Genomic DNA, 19574 nt, shown 5'->3' on the forward strand with positions numbered 1-19574 from the left:
GATCTTAATGGAAAATATTTTGAAAAACAAATGAGTTTCAAAAAGTCTTGTGAAATTTGCCATTATAATTGAGACTCTGTTGCAAACATCTAAACATATGTTACCGAGATGCAATATTCTTATTCTAACTAGAATTAATTAGTTCTAGTTTGTAGTAATCACAATGGATATAATTAATGCTTCTGAAACAGTGGATGTTACAACAACACTCAAATTAGTGTGACTGGACGTATAGGCAACATGAAATCGATAGGCATAGTTATGTAGCAGTCATCAAAACTCTTATCTATTGTTTTATTTTTCCCTCCGATTTCCAATGGTACATTACTAAGAGCATATATAATATCTTCTTTAACACCGTTAAAGAAAAAAGCAAATATAAACAATGGTATTTAAATAGAGAGGTATATGACAAGTTTAAGTCGGGGATCGGCGGACTTCTTTGATACGATCTTTACACTCCAACGACAAGAAATGTGATTTAAATTTCATTTTTTGCAATTTACTCTTTGTTCCTGCCATTTTCAATTTTCATCACGAACGAGTTTATTTAGATCTTTAATTTTTTGTCCGTATCAAAGTTATCAGAAAGTGCATCCGCGATTGTGTTTTATAATTTTTATTTTTATCTGTTTTGTAAATTTTCTCGATGGACTTTTATGTCTATCGAATTGGTATTTTTTCAATAGCGCCATTTTGGCAGGTCACGCGTGAGTCATGTCAAGCTGTTATGTTACTTTTGTTCTGTATTGTTTGGCACTTCAACAGGGAAAGACTTACTACTGAGCGTACTACCTTGAGTGTACAAAAAGACGTGAAGAATCGATTTGAAAAGTTCCAAGAAGATCCTAAGTTTTCGAGCCAAATATTATTTAGCAATGAGATCCGTTTTTGGCTTAATGGGTATGTAAACAAACAAAATTGGCGCATTTGAGACGACAACGTGATGAGATTCAAGAGCTGTCATTTCATCCAAAATGAAAAAACAACGGTTTGGCGTGGATTGTAGGCCATTGGAATAATTGGTGCATATTTTCATATTTTATTTCTTCGAAAATATTGCCGGTGAGAACGTAATCGTCAATAGCTTCCGTTATATGCATATGTATATGTACAGTACTAACGGTGATGAAACCATGGAATTTGTGTGCGAAATTCATTATTTTATTTGATCCTGAAATCGTGTGAAAATACATGCTGTCTAACATCTTTATAACCTGAAAATGAACCTTAATGTACTTCATGAATAATATATTCAGAGTTCCATTTTGCCTGCCGTGGACGGTTGGTCTCGAATTAATTTTTATCTTCTGGCAAACATTTCAGCCACTTAAAAATATTTAGCAACGTGTTAAAAATATTTTTTTTTAATTTGCTCAGATTGGGTGCTCATCAGTTACCACCGCATTAACTTAAACAAATGACTACTAACCCAAATACCAAAAAGGCAAAGTAAATGTCCAACAAAAACGAAAAAATGTGTATAATCCCCAAGTAGACGATACAATAGAAGCTTAGAAATTTGTTTGACGGTGCTTATCACGCCGCACCAATTTAAACTTTTCATTGCATTGAAAGTAAACCTTTTGGCAATTACAATTACAACAACCTGAAAACTTACGAAAATTTCTTATATACCTTGTGACGCAAAATACCTGGAAATTGTAAATAAAACGCAAAATATTTAATTATTCATCAATATTTCTTTTGTCGCCTTTGGGATGGTCCTCAGCTCTATAGCGAACTTTCTTTTATCTCTTCGGTTCTTCATTGATTTTTGAGGGACTTTGGCATGGTTTTTTGGTTTCGGCTCGTTTCTTCCCCTCTTTTCCGTCTTATCGGCAGTGTGGTCGGAATTCACACTGTCAAGCATGTCCAAAGGGACCTGTTTACGGTACTCTCTTTGAAAAAAATTCAGCTTTATCAGGACGAGTCAAGCAAAATATCCACCAATATCTTTAAAACAGACTTGCGAGAGATATCGAGCTCTTTTGCAATCTCTCTAACACGACGATTTTCAAACACCATATCCTTTACTTTATTAATATTTTCATCAGTTGAAAAGTTCGTAGGTCGTTCAGAACGAGACATGTTTTCAACGATCTCTCGACCATCTTTGAAAGGTTTGTACCACTCGTATGTTTGCGTTTTCGATAGAAAGAATCACCTTAAGCCCTTTCCAACATTCGCAACGATTCTGCACACGAAATTTGGTTAGAAACACAAAATTTTAATTTATACAGAATTTTTTGAATCTAGCACCCCCTGGTGGTGTCATCTATATGTCGAATGGTGCGTTAGAATCTGCTATCTCTATCGATTGTCCATTGAGAATTTCATGACATTTCATTGATTGGAAGTGAAGTCATTGCGATTTAAGTGTCAGTAGGTTTGTGTTATCGGTGCGAAAATGAGCTTCGAATAAAGTTGTTTTAAAATTGGTAAAACTTTTACCGAAATGTTTCAATTGATTGAACAAGTTTATGACGATGATTGCCTATCCAGTAGCAGAGTGCACGAGTAGAGAGTGACGTTTTCAAAGAGGTCGTGAGGACATAAATGACGATCAACATGTGGGCCAACCAAAATCCGTGATCACCGGAAATTCCATCGAAACTGTGCGTGAATTCATCAAAGATCAGCCGAAATCATGATTGAAACTCATGGAAAATGGAATTGAACTTCTCCAAAAGAAACGATTTATCGCATTTTGACCAAACATTTGGGCTTACGAAAGTTGTGTGCACGGTTTGTTCTGCACAAATTGACTGACGACCAAAAATTACTCAGAATTCAACATTCGAAGAACAACATTAAAGAGGTCAAAAATGACAAAAACTTCCTCACCCTTCCCCGTATTCATCTGATATGGCACCGTGCGACTTCTTCCTCTTCGGAAAAATGCATTTGCTCATGAAAAGAAAGCGTTATGTAGACGTAGAGGCCATTCAAAAGGCTTGGACCGGCATACTGACGGCCATACCGGCCAACGAGCTAAAACACTCGTTCGACATGCTTTTGGACTGTCTATTTTTTTTTTGAAGTCCTGCTTACTTTGGGACGCACCTTGTAGCTTAACAGTAAATCGTATCTAAGACAAAAAAGCACCCGGAATTTGTAATCAAATTCCCAGGGTAAACTGTATTTCAAAAAAGTATATTGAACAGTGCATTAGTTGATATGTGTAATAATATATATATTTAAGAATGTATGTGCGGTTGGTCTGAACAGATGTTGCATAGCCATATCAAAGCGCCACATACAAACATGAAAGAACGTCAATAAATGAATGTTAAACACGTAAAGAGGGTAAACAACGAACTGCTTGCCTACTGACAGAGGCCAACTCTTAAAACAACTCTTAACAATGTCAGCCTCGAAATCCAACTCTTGCCAACAGGTGTTACTTCGGACTAAGTAGGCAACTGAGAAGAAAAGTTCTCGCTCGACGAACAAAAACCAAACTCTATGAGTCGACGTTACAAGTTTTCGCGAAGAAGGTTCTGTGGAAGATTCATGGTTCTTTGCGCGTTGGCAACGAGGAGTATCGCATTCATTGGAAAGATGAGCTGTAGTAGTAGTAGACGACATTGACGTCGTTCAGCGAATTAAGAGACAGCGGCCACTATGGCTAGGTCATGTCGTTTGAATGAACGAAAACACTCCAACTCTGAAAATATTCGACGCAGTATCCACCGGGTGAAGGAGAGGAAGAGGGAGTCCTCTGTTGTATCCATACTATCTATAAATCTATAGAAACGAATTTGAAGAAATTTCAAATACACGTTGAAAATATGTTTACGGCCTGATGTGTGTGTGTTCTGTGGTTATAATAATTACGTAATAGACCTAGATCTTTAAAGATTTAAATGCAAGCTTTGCGACCTTTTACTATCAGTTGTTTAATCTATCTCTCCATTTCACCAATCAACCGCGGATAGTTGCCAGCTTTTCATATTGTATTTATATTAAAACTGAATTACTTAAATTGTCGGTAAACTGTGTAAATTACAATAAACAATTCAACATGACATAAATACGTTTTATTGCAAAAAAAAGACTTGGCGGAATTAAATCATCATCAGCAGCAAATAATTTGTATATTCAAACACACATATAAGTATGCAAGCAAACACAGTTTAGCCCCACAGGAACCCAACTCACGCTTAAGCTAACACGGCAATCATTTAAATTCCATTCGCGCTAACAACCCTGGTATGCGCTTAATCCCTTCTTGACACAACATTTGCAGGCTCTTTGACGAACGACATCTGAATGAAATATTCAAATGAGATTGATTGAATGGCATTTGAAAGCATAAAATATTTACGAGCAGCTTTCCATATAAGTGAAATTATTTATTGCGCTTCTGAACATTTAACTTTTTTAACTAGCTGGCTTAAATTTTTATTTTTATCAAAACGCTCTGATTAAACGAATAAAAATATTTGACAGAACTTAATTAATAACGTTGTATTTTGAAGCATAATAGTAATATTGGTGACAGTTATTTTTACCGTTTCGATTATAAAAATAAATTAATAAATCGCTATTTACATATTTATAAAATATAATTTTCTTTCTAAATGATTTGTCACTTGATGTTTAAAGGGATCAGTTTTCTGATAAAACAAGCATAAACGTACAGTTTATACTCTTGCAAACTTTCAAGAATCAAAGCCAAGAACATACCATAGGCTGCAACTTTTCTTAGTTAATGCAGGTTTAGTAGATTCAATGAATTAAATTTTTGCTTTTTATTTACCATTTCCTATTGGCATCATTTTATCATAATTTTAGAAAACATAAAAATATTTTTTGCTCCTACTGAATTTCCACTTCTTGCTTCTTAAAATCGGTGCGGCTTCGGTTGGCATGTCCGCATGGTCCATATATATATAAAGTACGGAGATCAGGTCTCCTACTTTTGCAAGTCATCTATTCCTTTCAGTTTGTTCAGTAGTTTTGTTAAAGCACTTTATTGTTTGGTCAAAAATAATAGTGAATAATTATATGCTAGTACGTGTATCTTCGTGAATAAAGCATTTTTTATAATAAAATAAATGTAAATAAATATTTATAGAAGTAATATCACTACTGCGCCACAAATCTTATTTTGATTATAATGTATATCTCCAACTAATTTACAATCAAAATGCCGGCATAGAAGGTATATAAACAAACTTACACGAAAGCTCTAAAGTATTTCACAATCCAAAGCATTCAGTGGTCGACGTTTGAGATTTGATGACAAATTCGAAACACTATAACCAAATCAATCTTTCAGGTCTACTTTATTGCTGCTAAAGTTGAGATCTCACAAGCTTTATAAAGTTTTATTGGGCTATTATCAGTGATCTCAATATGTATAAGCGGACAGTTTGGTTGCACATATTCGATAAGACCGTTGCAACTAGCACAACTTTTTTTTGTTTTGTTGGTACACTCTTCATATGAAAGTATGTTAAGTTTCTATTCAAACTGTTAATTTATTCTTTGTTTACAAGCCACTTAGTGTCGCCGTGTCACAGTATTTTTTTTAATGTAAAAAATTTAATATCGTGCAGTGATAAAACTCCTATTTTAGGTAGGTCTAGCACCAAAAGAAATTCACGAACGAATATTAAAAGTATGTAATGATTATTCACCTACAATTAGAATAGTAGAAAGATGGGTCGCTAAATTTAAACGTGGTCGTAGAAGAAAGTGTATTAATGTTCAGGGAGATTACACTGAATAACAAAGTGTATTTTGAATCATAAACTTGTGTTTATCTCATCAAACGACAACACTTATTCAACAACGTGGTATACCATGTGTTTGAAAAAAGACAGCAATGGAAAGTCTGATAAAAAAAATGTCTTGAATAAAATCAAGGATTCGCATTTATAATATAATTTTAAGAAATTTATGTACATATATACATACATACATGAATAGTTTTCACAAATTTACCGCATTTGAATTATTTCAGATGACTGGGTTAAAACTGTACTCTGCCACCTATAATATCAACATTGTCCTTTTCTATCTGAAAATACCAATATAACAACAAAGTCAGTTATTACAGTGCGTCGGATAGAAAGCCTTTATATACAGACGCATGTGCATATGTATTAGCTTATTAGGCATATTTTGATTTGTCATTTATTGCCCGAAAAGATTATTTCAATATGTTGGTCAAACAATATTTGTTTTCAATATGTACTACTATATATCATTATTTCTGCAAATAGGGTTAGTTGTTCATTCCAATTGACATTATTGCAGTAAAATTAAAAATGAGATTATTATCGAATATGGCATATATGCTTCCAGTAATCTCTGTCTATATGATCAAAACAGACAATGAGATTTGATTATTTTTCGGATATTTTTAAGTTTAAACGCAAAGACAGTGTAGGTCTAAAGACACACTGGTAGGATTATATTAGATGTATTTTAACCTCTCATACATTTTCAGTAAGATTAAAAATCAAAAGTTATTGAAGCAGACTTTAGAAGCAATCTTCTCCTTAGCTTCTTTAAACCTTTTGTTGGAATTATATAGTATATACAAGTATATATTCTACACAATGGAACTGAACTACAGAGTTCTTGACTACACAACCATCGTTGACAAAGCTTGCAAACATTTTTATTTTTTAATGAATTAATTTTCTTACTTTTGTAGTAGTCACTACATATGCACGTAGTCTCTGTGGCAGAGTTTCTTTTTACGTTGGTGCACATATTTTATGCTGCAGAAAAACAATAACAACTTGCTTTTCCATTATAAATAAATTATGATTTAACAAAAGTATTATTGTATAGTTGTGTTTCTATTATTTCTTAATTTCTTTTACATTACGTCTTTTGTGAAAAATGTTTTGCCATTTCATTATCCGCTTTTCTTTTAACATATTATTTTTCCCAAAGTGTTTTTAATTTACATTTGTTTCCTGCTAACATCTTTTGAATTTAAATGTTGTTGAACTAAGTAAAGCTTTGTATTAAACTGCGGTTACGTATACGCCTTGTTGTTACATTCATTTAGAATCTCAACACATACAAAAGTTGGCTGAAGCTTTTAGTTGGAACGCAGTTGTACCCAATCATAACTCATTTATATATTTTCAGAGAAATCATGAAATATTCTAAATATACACAGAAAAAGTATGAAAGCAAAACCTAAGCTAAGTATAATGCAGTGCAATTTTACTTCAATGCACATAATATTCATAAATGACACTGGAGTCTCCTTTGAGTGACAAACATTTTTCAATTACGGAAAATATTTCAGCAAGATGTAAAAGCTTCGTTGAAAAAAGACTCAAAGAAGAATTATATAATTTTGCAAACAAGCAAATCTTAGGAAATTGCTAATATCCAGTACATCGTTTGGGTAGTTTAAAATATTTATTCAAAGTAAATGAAAATATATTTTGTAAAGTTTTTATTTTTTTTTATGTCATATCTCCATTTTTCAAATAATTTTCTATGAAATCTGCCGCGCGGTATTTGTGGACTATATTCCTATAATGATACCAAATCCTTTATGTTTAATTTTGCTACCTAATTAAAGTGAGGGAGATAATTTAAAAATGTAACTTTAACTTATGTAAATTGTGGTACTTTTTGCGCATATATACAACTAATTTCTGTCATAAATATTATTTATAAAATAAACTATACTCCCTCTTAAAAAATGTCTGCCTGGGATGCACCATTTTTCGGCACAGGCTTACATGTGTTTTAGTACATTATATACATATCATATTAGGTAGTCGAAAAAGTCCTTTCGTATTTTGTCAACAGATGTCTTTGCAATCGTATATATCTAGTGCTACCAATCACATTGTAACGTTGGTGCTTCATTTAACCAAAAAAAATATTAAATTCGTGGAAGTTGAAAAATAGTTAGATACATACACCAACATTTTCATGAATTTAGAATATATCAAATACTTATAGTCTTCAAAATACCTAAAAATTAGTAAAATTATAAAACTTAGTTTTATTTCTTGACCAATTTCATACTACTTTTTTTAGAAGAATTTTGAATGCCATTCTACTCTGCCACTTTCCCTTACGTCGCTTAAAATTCGTCGCATTATCTTTCAAGGAGAAAAATTTTCCTTTGGCGCTAACTATTATCGGTAGTGTCGCACGCTACGCTTAACTTAAAAGACTTTGTTTGATAATGAGAAAAGTCTTGTCTTAAAAACAAATAAAAGCAAATTTATTTTTTGAGAAAAAACAGACGATCCATACCTTAAACAACATGTCAGAGAGACGAAATTTAGACATCAGCTGAGAACAAAAAATATATAAATGGATGTGTGTGAATGTGAAAAATCCAATTTGTTAAGAAAGAGAAATTGATCTATTTTATTTATATGTACCTCTTTAAACTTTATATGATGATATGTTAATTATACACAAAAAATGATTACCTCTTCAGTGATGTTTACAATGCTCGTTAAACTGGAAAAATTATGTCCCAATAAAATGCACAATGGGAGAGTAGAGTAGATTTCAACATGTACTCACTCCAAGAAGAAAAATTTACATACACAGACTATTCATCTTTCTAAAAAATTGTCAGCCACTAGTCTAATCTTATAATGAAGCTTCATTTCTCTGTAATAATGAGAAAGCTTTTGGTTATTCCCGTTCTCTATGGTACTCGCATACACAGTAAGCCTTTGTTCTGCTAACTAATTCCAAGGCACTGAATTATCTTTCGCTGTTCTTGCATTTTGAAATCATTCCTCTCGATGAGCTTTGTACCTGCGTCTGATGTATCAAATTTAGCAGATTAAATATATATATATATATATATATATATATATATATATATATATAATGGCGACATATACATATGTATATATATACTGACAAAAAATATTGGTATTCATTTGTACTAATGAAACTTTGTTTCATCCCATGACAAAGCATAAGTAAGCGTATAAAAATGTCTCTTTTTTGATGCCAGCTACAGACGCTTGCTGAATATTATACAATCTATCTCGTGTATACATATATGCATATTCGCTACATTGTAAGCGCATTATGTTTATTTTCTGTAACGGTAATCCTTATTCACCTCCTCACCAGCACATAATATACATAAACTCGTATTCTTACTTACATATACATATATAAATATATAAAAAACAAGTAAGGAAGGGCTAAGTTCGGGTGTCACCGAACATTTTATACTCTCGCATGATAAAGTAATAATCGAGATTTATGTATACGTCATTTACATATTTTTCAAATACCGTATTTTTGTAAAGTTTTATTCCGCTATCATCATTGGTACCTAATGTACTATATATTATACAGAGAAGGCATCAGATGGAATTCAAAATAGCGTTATATTGGAAGAAGGCGTGGTTGTGAACCGATTTCACCCTATATTTTGTACATGTCATCAGGGTGTTAAGAAAATATTATATACCGAATTTCATTGAAATCGGTAGAAGTAGTTCCTGAGATATGGTTTTTGGTCTATAAGTGGGCGAGGCCACGCCCATTTTCAATTTTTAAAAAGCCTGGGTGCAGCTTCCTTCTGCAATTTCTTCCGTAAAATTTTGTGTTTCTGACGTTTTTGTTAGTCCGTTAACGCACTTTTAGTGATTTTCAACATAACCTTTGTATGGGAGGTGGGCGTGGTTATTATCCGATTTCTTCCATTTTTGAACTGTATATGGAAATGCCTGAAGAAAACGACTCTGTAGAGTTTGGTTGACATAGCTATAGTAGTTTCCGAGATATGTACAAAAAACTTAGTAGGGGGCGGGGCCACGCCCACTTTTCCAAAAAAGTGACGTCCAAATATGCCCCTCCCTAATGCGATCCTTTGTGCCAAATTTTACTTTAATATCTTTATTTATGGCTTAGTTATGACACTTTATAGGTTTTCGGTTTCCGCCATTTTGTGGGCGTGGCAGTGTGCCGATTTTGCTCATCTTCGAACTTAACCTTCTTATGGAGCCAAGAAATACGTGTACCAAGTTTCATCATGATATCTCAATTTTTACTCAAGTTACAGCTTGTACGGACGGACGGACAGACGGACGGACGGACGGACAGACAGACATCCGGATTTCAACTCTACTCGTCACCCTGATCACTTTGGTATATATAACCCTATATCTGACTCTTTTAGTTTTAGGATTTACAAACAACCGTTATGTGAACAAAACTATAATACTCTCCTTAGCAACTTTGTTGCGAGAGTATAAAAATATTTACAATATACAGACTTTTTTTTGAAAGGAGATGTTCTAAACCAGATCATATGGCACGTAACCACCTACTAGTACACCGAGCAACATGTCTTGATTCTGAAATTTCAAAGAAGTGCTTTCCTCCTTTCAATTGAAATAATAAATATGAGACTCTAGGAAGTGAAGTGAAAAGAGTGGGTGATAGGGTCTGACATTCGAAGTGTAACCAAATTCAGACCATTCGCGCAGCTGTCGCACTGGAACCAGCTGTCTATAAATTTGCTGAATGACAGTTCGGAGTATTGTTCACAAGTGTACAGAAGCGTTTTGCCAAAAGTGAACGCAAAAAAAAGTGATCAGCGATGGAATTCAAACGTAATAGTGTGATTGCTTTATATTTAGCTGGAAAATTACAGCCAGCAATTGTTCGCGAGCTCAAACACCTTAATGTGAACAAAGTTTTTGTTTATCGCACCGTCACTCGTTATAATGATACTGGTAGCATCGCAAAACGCCATGGAGGTGGTCATCAAAGGACTGCAACGTCACGTGAGATGGTTCGGAAAGTGAAGAAGCGACTTGAATGAAACGACGATGTGCCAATCAAATGGCTAAAGAACTCAAAATATCCGACCGCAGCATCCGACGCATATTGAAAAATGAGATCAAGGTCAAGCCTTACAAGTTCCAAAAGGCCCAAGATCTCACACGGAAGCAGCAACAAGTAAGACTTGAGAGAGCGAAGCAGTTGCTTCGCTTGGCCGAAAGCGGTCAAATTCCGAACATTGTGATTTCTGACGAAAAAATTTGACCAATTGAGAAATTCGTAAACTCTCAAACCGATAGGGTTTACTTGACCGACCATTCATACGAGAATCTAAGTCATCGGTTGGCCACCAGGAGGCAGCACCCGCCACAAATAATGGTTTGGGCCGCTGTCACCGCAGATGGGCGCTCTCCAATTGTTTTCATCGAGCCTGGTGTCAAAGTAAATGGGACATATTATCGGGAAAGTGTTCTGGAGGCTGCTTTGAAGCCGTGAGCAAACAAACATTTCGGTCGCAAGCCATGGACGTTTCAACAAGACTCAGCACCGTCTCACAAAGCGCGAGAGAACCACGAATGGCTGAAAAACAACGTTCCGAACTTCATTACGACCACACAATGGCTCTCGAATTGACCATATGCGAATCCAACGGATAATTCTCTCTGGGCCATTTCGGAGAGCAAGGTCCGAAGTAAAAAATATACCAGTCTCGAGATGCTGAAGAAAACCATTGTCCGTGAGTGGGCCAAAATACCGGCTAGTCACATTCGGGCAGCTTGCGGTTCGTTTTTTGACCGTCTCAAGGCCATAGTTAAGGCAAGAGGTGGTCATATGGAGCAAAAGTGAATTAGTCCTGAATTTATGATTATTTTCACACATTTTTTACTTTAAAATAAATAAAAATAATTTTCCAAACCGAATTTATGGCTTTTTTAATTAGTTACACTTCGAGTGCATACAAATAAGCATACTTGAGCGCAAAATTTTGCTAGTACGAAATACATTCATTCGTAATTATCATGATTACTAATGATTACTATTTATATACCCACCAGTTATGCCTACGACTTTTCAATTGAATATCTTTGATTGGCGTATCAGCATATTAACAAACGCAATGTAATCTGACCGTCTGAAGTGTGCAAATGTTCTGACTAGACACGATTGGTACAATGTAATGAACTCCGACATGAATACGTACTTTCACATTTATTAACTGAACGATAAACCCATTGCGAAGATGAACCACTTGAACTCAATGTAATATTGAGTTCATCAAGCGGACAACGTAATAACAGCTCAAAAAGGATTTTACTGTTTGTAGGCATGTGCACGATATGAATACTAAATATGTGTGAGTGCTGTAAATATGGTAGTGAAACCACTGAACTTCAGTGCCCGTGTGTTTTGGAAAATCTATACATTTTTATACTTGGCGGCGCCCTCTACTAAATTTAATGTAAAGTACATATATCCAAAACCACTAAAGCTACAACAATTAAAATTACACAGCTCAGATATTATAAGAACTCCTACCGACAGTGCAAAAATGAATGAAATCGGATGATAAGCCCGCTCACTCCCCATATAACGGTACTATTAAAAATACTAAAAGCGCAATAAATCAATAACTAAAGACATTGAATTTTACCTTCAAGTTGGTATGTACATATAAGAGGGCTATATGGGAGCCGGTGTGATAATTGTACGATGGACGTGGCATCGCCTACTTTTTGGCGAAATCTCATTTCTCGGGATCTGACCACCCAGTTTCGGCAAAAATCTAATATTCCTACATCTTCTTCTTCTTAATCGGCGTAGACACCGCTTACGCGATTATAGCCGAGTTAACAACAGCGCGCCAGTCGTTTCTTCTTTTCGCTACGAGGCGCCAATTGGATATTCTAAGCGAAGCCAGGTCCTTCTCCACTTGGTCCTTCCAACGGAGTGGAGGTCTTCCTCTTCCTCTGCTTCCCCCGGCGGATATTGCGTCGAATACTTTCAGAGCTGGAGTGTTTTCATCCATTAGGACAACATAACCTAGCCAGCGTAGCCGCTGTCTTTTAATTCGCTGAACTATGTCAATGTCGTCGTATATCTCGTACAGCTCATCGTTCCATCGAATGCGATATTCACAGTGGCCAATGCGCAAAGGACCATAAATCTTTCGCAGAATTTTTCTCTCGAAAACTCGTAACGTCGACTCATCGGTTGCTGTCATCGCCTATATCACAGTTCGAAAAAGGACGAAATCGGACACAACCACGCCTTCCTCCTATATAACATATTTTAAATTCTACTACGCGATACAACTTCGCACATATGATGTCCTTAATGTATGCCAGCTTACCACCAAAAATTGTTCAAATCGAACATACACTGTGCAATACCCCGGGTACCGAATAAGTGGACCCCAGTACCTGTTGTTGTCTTTTCATCGAAAATATCGGTCAATGTGTGAGATATATAATTGAAATTCAGGCATAATTCTTCTCTGACAATGGTGTGTGTGAATGTCAAAAATCGGTTCAATACGTCTCTTAGCCCCCATATATCTAATATAAATATTTTCGAACTTCCGGGGTTCACATATTTCAGCCAATATTTAGTTAACTCAATGAAAATGAAAAAGAGTGTTTTACTCTTAACAGTGTGTCTTAGTGCCGAAAATAGATAAATTTTAGCGAAAACTTGAGCTATATAACTAATATCAGGATTTTTTAACTTCCGCCTGCTTTTGGTTTTTTAGTATTTGGCATGTTAATAATATGTGGCATGAGTGTTTAAATTGGGTCGATACTATTCAAACTTCCATATACCACGTATAATAATTTTCATTTTCCTAACAAACCAATTATATTTCGGTCAATGTATTAGTTATATGGGTATATGTATACATATATCGATCCTCTGATTGCCGTTTTGCATCTAAGTTCCCTGACCTTGATTCCTGCAAGTTGCGAGAGTATAAAATGTTCGGTTCCACTCGAACTTAGCCCTTCCTTACTTGTTAATAATTAATTGCATACACAAAGTTTTTAAATTTAATTTACATAATTTTATGAATAAACTTTTAGCAAATAAAATAATCATGCTCTATTAAATTTACAATCATTTATAATATTTATGTTTTCTGCAACAAATAAAATGCAACTTGGTCAAACTTCAGTTTATGTAAATCGTTGGAAAATGAACGTTCAGTCGATTCAAATGACCAATTAAGCACGAAATAATAATTCTCAATTAAAACAACACCCGATGGCGAAATTACTTTCGCACCAACTTAATAATTACAATCAGCGGCAGCTATGTATTTGCATACGAAAATATGTACATAAGTGTGCGAGTAAATATTTTCCAGCGAAATTCACAACCCATGCTCACGCCCACACAGCAAGCAATTAAGTTCCATTCATCCATGCTAATCGCTATGAAAGCGATTAATCTCGCCATGTCACGCCATTTTCTGTCACTTTAACTGACGACATCCAAATGAAATATTCAAATGAGATTGATGTTTACATATGTACATAAGCATTTAAAATCACTTTGTAACAGTTATTTATTTGATTGTGTTTATTTGAACAATTTGACACGAATTGTGCTGTTATTTTTCAAAATTAATTTTTTTCCAAATTGGGATGTTTGAGCGCTTAAAAATAAATTACTTTTTATTACTTTCAAAAAAGTCAAAATTGATGTTATGAAGTGAAAACACGTAGCATAATAACATCGCTTTTTGTAGTTAATTTCTATGAGAACAATGATTAAGTAAAATAGTACTACCTTTCTTTTCTTATATAATTTAAAACATTTAATTCGTTTAGATTAACCTTTTATTTTCTTACTATTATTAAGTTAACAGTAATGAAAAGTTAGCGAGCAGCCAATGTCTCAGATGGTCCATCCGTTGAGACCAATTTTCGATGACTTGTTCTAGCATTTCGACCGATAACGCATGACCTTTTGCTCCAAGGCCTGAATCAAGGCGGGATTATACGCATGGACTTAAGACTTTGCATATCCCCACAGAAAGAAGTGAAACAGTGTGATATCACATAATTTTGTTCACCAATCGTCTGGACCAAAACGTGAAATTATCTGCTTACCGAAGTGTTCTCTCCAAAATCCTCTAAATCCATTAATTGATGCGATGTGTGGGGAGTGGCGCGGTCTTATTGAAAACAAATAAAACCGACGACTCCACCGGCTCACCAACCTCACCAAGACGCTGTTTTTCTGTGCGAAATGATAGCTCTGAAATCTCTTCTAGTTGCTTTTCGTCCCAAATGTGGCTTTGTTCCAATGCCCATTGAGCCAGAAATTGGTCTCATCATTCAGAATTATCTTTAATTTAGAGTTTTATACTCATTCTCAGAAGAGGTCTTTGTTCTACTCGAATAACTGGCGCAAGCCACTAACTGATTAAAGCGTTTCACAGTCCAACGGATTCAATTGCCAGCCGTCAGTCGTTCGAGGGTTGACGACGCATTAGACAAATTAGATATACAAAGAAGCAGTTACTCTTTCAAGCTTGCTCTCTTTCTGTTAAAATTGAGACTTATCAAGCTTTATTATAGCACAAGCAGTGTAGTGCGGACAGTGCGGTTGCACAGGGCGTATGAGTACCATAATTAGTAGGCAGTCATTATAAGTGTGTACTTGTACATATAATCAAATCAATGTAATTTCAAAATTATTTATGCTCTTTCCTGAAACAAAACATGTTTGCGAAAAGTAGGGGGTACAAGAACAGCCGAATTCTTTAAAGATTTAAATGTATGTGAAATATTTTGAGAATCCTACATAACTTTATTCTGGAAGAGTAAGTGTCCTCATATTTGGATATGATGATCAAGTATATTCGGGTTTGGAGAACTGTAAGTTAACAGCACTGTTTGGATTGAAATGACATAAGTGCGAGTGGGGCAAAGGCCAAATTGGACACCAAACTAAATGAAAAATCCACAGGAGTGAGTGCTCACTATCCGTAGCTCAATAAATATTTTAATTAAAATATGGTAGTTCCAGCTAGTGCAGATTTAGCTAGTCATCACATGTGGCATCTAGTGGCATCGCCTAGAAGATGGGAGTTAGTCACCAAACCATTTTAAACCATTTGCAGAAGGCTGGATACACAAACCAGCTTGATGTTTGGGTGCCGCATGATTTGACGCAAAAACGCCTTCTGGACCGAATCAAAGCATATCGCAGGCTGAAACGGAACGAACTCGACACATTTTTGAAGCGGATGGTGACTGGCGACGAAAAATGGATCAGTTACGGCAATATCAATCGAAAACGGTCGTGGTCGAAGCCCGACGAATCATCCCAAACAATGGCCAAACTTTGACGGCCAGAAGGTTTTACTGTGTGTCTGGTGGGATTGGAAGCGAAACATCCACTATGAGCTGCTCCCATATTGCCAGACGCTTAATTCTACCTTCTACAGCGAACAACTGGACCGCTTGAAGCAGGCGATCGACCAGAAACGTCCAGAATTGGCCAACAGGAAGGGTGTATTGCTCCACCAGGACAATGCCAGACCATACACTTCGTTAATGACTCGTCAGAAGCTACAGGATGGGAGGTTTTATCGCTTTCACCATATAGCCCGGACATAGCGCCAAGTTACTACCACCTATTCCTGTCCATGGCGAACGCCCGCGTTGGTGTAAAGTTTAACTCAAAAGAGGCTAAAGAGGAGAAAGGGGGCGTACGTAACGTAAATTTATTTTCCACTAAAAAACATTCTCTACTTAAATGTTCTTAATTGCTCATAACTGCGCCGCATTATGATTAACTGCTTGCAAGCAAATTAAATATTAAAATAGCGTATACTTATAACCTACGTTCTCAGTAGTTAGTATATGTATTACAGTGCGCTCAAATAATTGTTGAACTAAATGTGAATGTGTTTGGATATGTTAAATATACTTTAGAAATTGTAAATGAACGAGTATTTGTGAATATGTGGCTGCCAGATAAGCCAGATTATAAATATCTCAGACAAACGTGTGCAATTAGCCAAAGAGCTGCACTTATACAATATTATTGTATACTTATTTAGAGGACAAGCAACAATATAGTGTAAGTTTGTAAGTCTCATAAAGCTTTTAAGAATAATAACTTTGATGACCATCATCTATTGAAATTTTTTATTAGTAACTTGTTTAAGCTAACTTTATTAAACTCGATTTGCACTTAAATATTCGTTTCAATACATTCCTAAACCATATAAACATACAAACCAAAAACATATCTCTCCACACAAATTAAGCAAAAGCATTAATATCCTTTCAAAATTTAAGTTGTGGTGTATTATTACATTTTATTTAAATCAGTTTGCGTTTACTGTCAGCTAAGCTTGTCGAAAAAATATCGATACATCAATGTATCGATATAATTCTTTCCATGTGTCGATATTTTTGAGCGATATTTATTGTTTCGATATATCGAGGTATTACAAGTATTGAAAAGGTATAAAAATCGATATTTTTATCATCAAAAAATTCTAAATTTTTTTTTTATACTAACATTTTTTAACTTTTTTTTTGTTTATAGTCGACTCGATTTCCAGCTTTTGAATTTAGTACTAAATTTGGCTTTTTATTTGGCAACTTTGTCTGTCAAGTGTAAATGTCATTTCAGTGTCAGTGTCAACTGTCGTCTGTCAGTGTCAGTCTGTTATCCGTCCCGCGTATTATAACCTCAACGCGAGCGCGAGCGTATTTCTGTTTTTTCTTATTGTAGTTCTCAAACAATGTAACTAAGTAATTCAATCAATAATCAATTCACGTATGTAAACAAAATAATTCGAGCATTCCAGTCATGTCTTGTGTTGTATGGAACTTTTTCAAAAAAAAAAAAATAGACAGACAAAACGTTTCATGTAATGTGTGTGGAAAAACATATAAAACCACTGGCAATACGTCAAATTTATCTACATATCTAAAAAATAAGCATGACCAAGCGTTTTTGCAACTTAAAAATAAAAACGCAAGGTCTAGTGAAGTGAATATTACACCAAGAACCAGTTCATTCGTTTCGTTTACTAATTAGACTAGTACCATTACTAACAAACCTGCTGAGATAGAAAATAACCTCATGCAATTGTCTGAATCTGCGATTTACGATGATACTGGTGTAAGTATTTTATTTGTGTAAGTTTGTAGCTTTTGAATCTAAATATTTGTTCTTGTTCATAAACAATAACCAGTAAATTGATAATGTGTAATTACATTTTAGTGTTTTTACTTAACCTTAATACTATTTATGACGAAAACTGTAATGAAATATATACAAAATGTTCAATATTTTTTTCTGACTGATTCCTCCAAAGATAGCCAGAGTAAAGACTTGCGGAAACAGACTACACTCATAGATATGTTTGAAAGAAGTTCAAGCTATGAAGGTATTTTTTATTGATATGAGGTTACTGTATTGTTTACATTTAAGTTCATAAGTATGTTCTAATTTTATTATTTTTCTCAATTTAGAGGGTCATAAAACAAGCCAAATAAATCAAGCTTTGGTCTACATGATTTGCAAAGACAACATGCCTCTATCTTGTGTGGAAAAATCAGAATTGAAAAGATTGATGAGCGTCATTTGTCCACGCTATAAGGTTCCATCACGAACTACAGTAAGCGTACTATAATATAAAATAATTATCTTATCCTTTTTATTTTTAAATGTTATTTTACTATTCATTTCTCATTACAGATAACTGGCTTAATGAAACAACTATATGCCACTACCAAAGGCATTGTAAAACAAAAATTAAGTGAGATAAATAATATTGCTTCAACCAGTGATATATTAACTCTCACGACTCGACACGAAGTTCTATCGTAGTAACAGCGCAATTTATTAACATAGCAAATAACGAATCTGAACATGAAATGGCGACAGCACGAAGAATCTATCAGGTAAGTAAAGTATAAAATAAATGCATCAAATTAAAAAAAAATGGTAGGTTATAAGAAATTTCATAAAGTGGACTAACATTGGTCTTATTTCCTGCAGACATACACAGCTGATTATATAAAAGAATGCTTTGAAAATATTACCGACGAGTTTTCAATAGAAAAGGATTGCATCTTATCAATTACCCCTGATGGTGGTGCTAACATGGTTGCTGCAGTGAAGAAATTTTTGGAAGATGGTAAAAGAATTCCTTGCTTGGCACATTTGTTGAATGTAATAGTGGATGGCGCAACAAGAGATAATGCACCAGTTCTTCAGATTGCCAATCGTGTCAAAGGCATTGTAACATATTTTAAGCAATCTGTAAACGCAATGGATGAGCAGAACAAGAGGGACAAAAGAAAAGGAGAGAGAAGTATTAATACTTATACAATCAGTAAGCATAAGGTGGAGTTCTTGTCTTGATATGCTAGAAAGATTCAATACATTATTAGCTATTGTAGTTAAGATTTTGGCAACCAGGCGGAACGCATCTGATATGATAACTTCTTCAGAGTTTGGTGTCATACGAGATCTGATAATATACTGTTGCTTACCCCATTTAAGCAAGCTACTGAAGAAATTAGCGGCGATCAGTAAGTGACTTCAAGTTTGGTAATTCCAATTGCTGTTCAGAAGAGTTTGCTAAACTTAGTTATTGCCAAACTAGAACCACTAAAGCGACATTTACATCTGGCCAAAGCAACAATTTTAGATCCACGCTTTAAGCGTATTAATTTTATTTCAGCTCTGGCTGTTTCCACTGCAATAACCGCATTGTCAAAAGAAATACGTTCAGAACATAGACGTAGAGGACAACTTTCGCCTGAACTCAGACCCCC

At 34.8% G+C, this 19574-nt stretch overlaps 1 pseudogene; it reads left to right on the forward strand.

The window, feature by feature from the left end:
- LOC120773839 overlaps positions 1 to 19332 on the forward strand; it is a 92614-nt pseudogene extending 73282 nt beyond the window's left edge.
- Positions 19333 to 19574: the final 242 nt, after the last annotated feature.

This window comes from Bactrocera tryoni, chromosome 1, assembly GCF_016617805.1.
Source record: "Bactrocera tryoni isolate S06 chromosome 1, CSIRO_BtryS06_freeze2, whole genome shotgun sequence".
Classification (NCBI taxonomy): domain Eukaryota; kingdom Metazoa; phylum Arthropoda; class Insecta; order Diptera; family Tephritidae; genus Bactrocera; species Bactrocera tryoni.